Below are 6331 nucleotides of genomic sequence, written 5' to 3'. Positions count from 1 at the left end.
CCGGCGCGGAGCGGCCTCGCTGTGTCCCCGCCCGGCGGGGGGCGAGGCGCCGCCTTGCGGGCACCCTTGGGAGCCCGCCAGCGTATGGCCTGCTGTGCCTTTGCAGCACTGCATGCTGGAGCGGTTGTAGAAAGCATGGATCGGGCCACGCTCGTAATGAATGTTTTATGGAAGAAAATTAACCTTTAAAAATAGAAGCGCTTGCGGCTTGGCACGTGTCACCCTCGTCGCGGGGAAAGGCGGGAGGCTGCCTCGGCGCCTGGCTGGGGGGCCTGTGGGACCTGCCCTGGAGCCTGCGGGGCCTGCTTGGGGCTTGTGAGGCCTGCAGGGCCTGCCCGGAGCCTCCCCTGGGGCCTGCCCGGAGCCTCCCCTGGGGCCTGCCCGGAGCCTCCCCTGGGGCCTGCCCGGAGCCTCCCCTGGGGCCTGCCCGGAGCCTCCCCTGGGGCCTGCCCGGAGCCTCCCCTGGGGCCTGCCCGGAGCCTCCCCTGGGGCCTGCCCGGAGCCTCCCCTGGGGCCTGCCCGGAGCCTCCCCTGGGGCCTGCCCGGAGCCTCCCCTGGGGCCTGCCCGGAGCCTCCCCTGGGGCCTGCCCGGAGCCTCCCCTGGGGCCTGCCCGGAGCCTCCCCTGGGGCCTGCCCGGAGCCTCCCCTGGGGCCTGCCCGGAGCCTCCCCTGGGGCCTGCCCGGAGCCTCCCCTGGGGCCTGCCCGGAGCCTCCCCTGGGGCCTGCCCGGAGCCTCCCCTGGGGCCTGCCCGGAGCCTCCCCTGGGGCCTGCCCGGAGCCTCCCCTGGGGCCTGCCCGGAGCCTCCCCTGGGGCCTGCCCGGAGCCTCCCCTGGGGCCTGCCCGGAGCCTCCCCTGGGGCCTGCCCGGAGCCTCCCCTGGGGCCTGCCCGGAGCCTCCCCTGGGGCCTGCCCGGAGCCTCCCCTGGGGCCTGCCCGGAGCCTCCCCTGGGGCCTGCCCGGAGCCTCCCCTGGGGCCTGCCCGGAGCCTCCCCTGGGGCCTGCCCGGAGCCTCCCCTGGGGCCTGCCCGGAGCCTCCCCTGGGGCCTGCCCGGAGCCTCCCCTGGGGCCTGCCCGGAGCCTCCCCTGGGGCCTGCCCGGAGCCTCCCCTGGGGCCTGCCAGGCCTGCTTGTAGCCTGCCTGGAGCCTGACCTGCATCCTGTGGGGCCTGCCCTGGGGCCTGTAGGGCCTGCCCTCGGGGCTGTGTCACAGGGCACGAGGTGCTAGGATCCCTGCCAGAGCCTGCTGCTGGCAGCGAGCAGGAGGGGTCATGCTTGAGGGACGGGTACCCTGTGCCTGCTGCTTGATGCCCACTGTGGAACCGCGAGGTGCTCTGTGCAGTACTCCCGGCTTATGGTGGAACGGCGTGCTGCCTTTGGAAGAGGATGTGCTATATGAATTAAAGCCTGGTGTAGCATCTTTTATTGCAAGAACTTTCTAGATGGAACACAGATTGACGTGACTGTTGGACTAAACTCTAACCTCACTTCCTAGTTATATTGCCCTAAATTGCTTTTTCACTCCTGTATAGTTACCTGTTTTCAGCTGATCGTTGGGTTAGAGTGCTAAGATAAAAGTAATTTTCTGTGTATTGCAATGCTATTACATTATAGTGGGAACCCTTTTCTTTCAAGGGCAATACATAGTACTGGAGAATCTCCAGACGTAATTCTAGACAGTAGAGGAGCTGACACTTTTAGGCTAAGAAAAACCCCAACCAACCAAACCAAACAAAAAACTAGCAACACATATGCCCCCACACCTCTTCTATGGGGTGTCCTCTCTTTTGGCTTTGTTCTGTCCAATTTACTGAAGGGGTTGGAGTAAACTGCTCAGCGTTATTCGTTGCTGTGTATGGTGTAATGTCCCTTTTCTAATCACAGCCCAGCTCACTGTGTTCCAGAGGCAGCTTTCAGAATAACTGAGCGAGGATAGATTCACCAGGCTGGACTGCAAAATACATCAGACTATCTAGGCGATCGATATACAGAAATCATATTAAAGGCACTATACAATTGGAAGTTTAAGTATTGTTTATATATAAAGGTAACATTTAATTATGAGCATTTTAAAAATTCATTTTCTCGCCTGTTTTTAGTCAATATTTATTTAAGTTGTGAAATTCTTTACTCTCCATGTGCTGTTTTTAAACTATGGATCTTAGTGGTCTTGCTTGTCTTCATCAGTGTTTCTTGTGTTACAGAGGTGTAAAGTAGATATTGACAAAGTAATTTTCTGGGCAACTTCCGGCCCTACCAAGATAACTCTTGATTTTTTTCAACCCAGTCATTTCTCTGAAGTCTTAAATTGTTTCTGTGTTTCTGCTATACCAAGGTCTGGATCTTTGCCTTCATTTTCTTAACAAAACTCTGAACTTGGTTTAGCCTCTCTCTTTAATTTGATACTTGTTTCCTGAAGTTATTTCCCATTCTAGTTCAATTGAGTAAAAGTTTCAGCCCATTTTCTGGGAAGCAGTATACTTCAAGTTTTAACAGAACTTTCTTTGTCAATGCAGATAGTCCAATTTTTTTTTTTCTTTTTCTGTTCGCAGCAGCTCTATATGATTTTCTCTGGCATACCATTGATTTCCTTGGAATGGGAATCAAAGTTTTGATTGAATTTCCCAGCAGTATAGGGCTCAAATAGCACCAGTAGCAGCTTTTTCTGATGATGCTTTGGTACAGTAAGCTTTGGATAAATCCTTCAGATCCATCTCTAGCCTATTGGAGTGTAAACCTTATTTTTATCACTAGACAGAGATAAATTAAAATTTATAAGCTGTTCAAAATGGCATATATTTGTTGTTCATGTATGTATGCTGCGTTGGGCCCTGGGCAAGCCTTAGGGGGGGAAACTGCCCTCTGAGCCCGTCTCTCCACGTTAGCCTTTCTCAGCGAGAATAGTTTGGCCTGTGTGAAACCAGCGGTGATGCTGGGGACAGAGCAAGTCACCATGCAGGACTGACACACCGACAGCATTTTACCCTAATGTATAAATGGAAACTTCTGCGCAAATCCTGTTGGTTAGCTTTTCAGGTTAGCTTTGAGTGTCAGCATCAATGTTGAAGGTGAGAGCTGGCACTTGTTTTGCCTGTGTCAAGTAATGGACAGGATCATTTATCCCAAGGATCAGGGTCAGTCCTTACCTCCCTCTGCCAGACCTCTGACCCCATTCAGACCAATATTAGCATTAATCACTTGCATAATTCTGGCTAATTAAATCAGTGCTGCTTTCATGGCATCAATTGGCACAAGCAATGCTGTAAAAGAAAAATCTGACGATGATGTTGCTGGTCCAGCACTGGTGTGCTGCCTGTTTTAGAAAGTCTAATCATTTCTTAAAGCAGAACAAAGTTTTTATCATGACTGTGAGCTTTACGTGCTCATCCACCTGCCATCCTCCTGTGGCACAGCTCCAGCCTTGAGGAGTTCTGCTGCTCCAGCCAAACTTTAAATCGTATTTCTTTTTGTGTCCGTGCTTCAGGTCTTCAGCTGCATGCTCTTTCACATCAAACTCCCATCAAATCCAAATGTGAATTAGTGTCTTTGAAGTGGGATTTTTCTCAGACTTTTGTCAGAGGCCGTTATGTTGCTAGATAGTTTTGTGGCAATAGCAGAAAGAAATCCCTAATGTCCAGATTTTTTGTAAGTTTTCCATATGTCTTTTAAGCTTTCTTAATGCCTTTTCAGCAAATGCCTGACCAAAGTTTCATAAATGCGTGCCATATTATTGGGTTCTAAATCCTGAAGATCTTATGCAGTGGTAGACTTGTTTACGGTGCTTTTCAGTTTCCCTGAAGAAGAACAGAGCATGGTTTCTCCACAGCTCAACCACAGTAGTATTTCATTTATTTATTTATTTATTTGACTTGGTTGTTAGATCTTCATCTCCTTTACCTGGTTCAAAGCACACCTCGGGATTTTTCTCTCCTTTGCATTTTCTTTTTTAATTAAACAAGCTGATTGCTGCCTTATTTTGGAGGATGCTTCTTGGAATTTGTGGCATTGAGGATTGTGTCAGATGAGATTTTTAAACTGCAATAATTTCAAAGTCCATGGGTACAATTTTTAGTGAAATAGGTCACTTAATAAAATGTACCCGTTAGTTTTTTTCAGCTTAAAAATACATTGGCTTGTAGATCTTCATTACGTAAATAAACCATCTTTGCAGTAAACATTAGGGTTTTCCTTATAATGGAAAATAAAACCAATACATGCCTGCAAACAGGTGGCTGCATAAGAAAGAAGAGAAATGTGGGCTGTTGGTGAGGAGAGAGCAGTGCTCCAATGGTGCTAGCAAGGGAGAGGCAGAGGTTAAAAACAATAAAGAAAGTATTGAAGTTAATTTGCCAGAACAAGTTACGGGCTAACTGGAAGCAGCAAAGCAGTATCATCTGAATGGAAAGGGCAAGTGGATTGCTCCTAGGACAGGAGTTTGGAAGATGGAGACTTGAGATAGCTCCACTAATGAAAAAAAAACCCAAAATCAAACACCTCAAGCAATGCTTGGAAAAGAAATTGAAAGACTGAAACCAGGCAAGGCTTGAGAGGAAAAGCTAAACTATTCCAGTGTTTCAATGGATGAAAAAAAGTGCTTTGTTGTTCTGCTTTTACTGGAAAACTTTTGTCCTTTTCTTCCAGAAGAGAAGTTCTGTGGGCGTTGCAGGTCACTGCTATTGCAGTACAAAGTATGCTCCGTGCTAGTATTCATCTTCCAAAAGCCATGCAGGCACCAGGGGCTGTTTCTGCTCCCATTATCTTTGGTTAGTGAAGTGAGACTGCAGAGTGAATATAAGCGTGTTGCTGTTTTTCTTTGCCAGCTGGGGCAAAAAAGGTCACTTTTTCTTAGCTGGATTGGTTTGGGTATGTTTTGGAGAAGTATGTCTAGAAGATAATGCTGTTTAGGTTGTTTTCCCTGCTGCTATTCTGGTTGCTACTCCTCCATCGCTGTCCCTGAGCACAAGCATAGAGACAGTGACATGAACGTGCATTGTCTTTGGCCCTGACAGTTGTTACAACAACATGGTTTTGACTTGACGCATTTCCCCTGCCAAGATCAACAAGGGAGAAGGATGAGAGATAACCATATATGTCTATATAAGTATGGCAAAGCTTTCTCATACGTCGGTAAACTCAGCTTTGGTGACAACTTTGTTCTGCTTACAAGGTATAGGACAAGCACATAGTGAGTTATTAAAATGACCTTATTTTTTCAGTGATGCATGATGACATTCATACGGAATCAGTGCATCAGGAACAGCATTTCCAGTATGGAAGAGAATGATATTTTTAGTAACTAGGTAAAGTAGTGTTAACATTTTAAAAGGGAATTGACAGTTGAAAAAATGATGAGGAGAAACATAGGAGGTAAAGGTCATGGCTGATGTATTTCTGTGGTCCTTAGTGTGTACTCTACCTTCTTGAGCACAGATTAGTTTAAATTTTCAGGTCTCCACTATTTACATGCCTAATTTTTAAATGTCGCCAAATGACCACTTCTGAGTCAACCCTTCTCTTCTTTCCCCCCCCTTCATCAGCACAAGGAAGGCATGATTAGCCCAGACCTCAGTCTGGTGTAGAGTGTGATGCCTGTGTCATGAAGAGCAGTCCTTGGTAAGATGAAGTATAATGTATGGGCCCCTCAACTCCTGCCCTTTCTGCACGTACATCAGAGCCATGGTACCGGGCCAGGGTTCCTGTGAACGCTGCCTCTTCACTGCGTGTCTGCTGGCAGCACGCATGCCTCATCCCCAACACGTTTTACCTGCTGTGCTTGTGCAGGTATTTGGGATTTTTTGGATGCAATCACAGTAATTTGAAGTAAGTGCTGCTGTGACATGTGAAACCCTTGCACGGTTGCTCTTGCATTGGATTGGAGATTCAATCACCATTGCAAATCTGCTCCTGGCTTCAGGGAAGCACATGGTGCTGTGGTTCGTCCCATTTCCCCGCTACAGTGGATGCAGGTTGTCAGTTTCTGTGCTCCTCCATCATCTGCCTACAAAATGAACAGAATGATACCTATCCATGTAGTAGCAGAAGGGCTTAGGAAAGCGCCAGTTTCCAGTGGGCTCCATGGGCATCTGCACTGTTTAGGTTGGGCTGCACAGCTACCTGCCCGAGTGGCATTCAGGCTGTAGCTGGGGGCCGTGCCGGTGGCAGAGCCGGGCAGGCAGCTCCCCAGGCAGGTTCAGAGCATCCAAATGAGACATGCAAAGTAGGTGGTGTGAGTGTTTGCCGTGGGGGCAGGCTCTGGTGCCTTCACAATGCTTGTTTCAGCCAGGTCTGTTGGCTCAGAGCACGTTACGGGTCTGGACCGGAGGGAGTCAACAGTG

Source organism: Falco cherrug, chromosome 10 (genome assembly GCF_023634085.1).
Source record: "Falco cherrug isolate bFalChe1 chromosome 10, bFalChe1.pri, whole genome shotgun sequence".
NCBI lineage: Eukaryota > Metazoa > Chordata > Aves > Falconiformes > Falconidae > Falco > Falco cherrug.
This window is presented reverse-complemented; position numbering follows the sequence as displayed.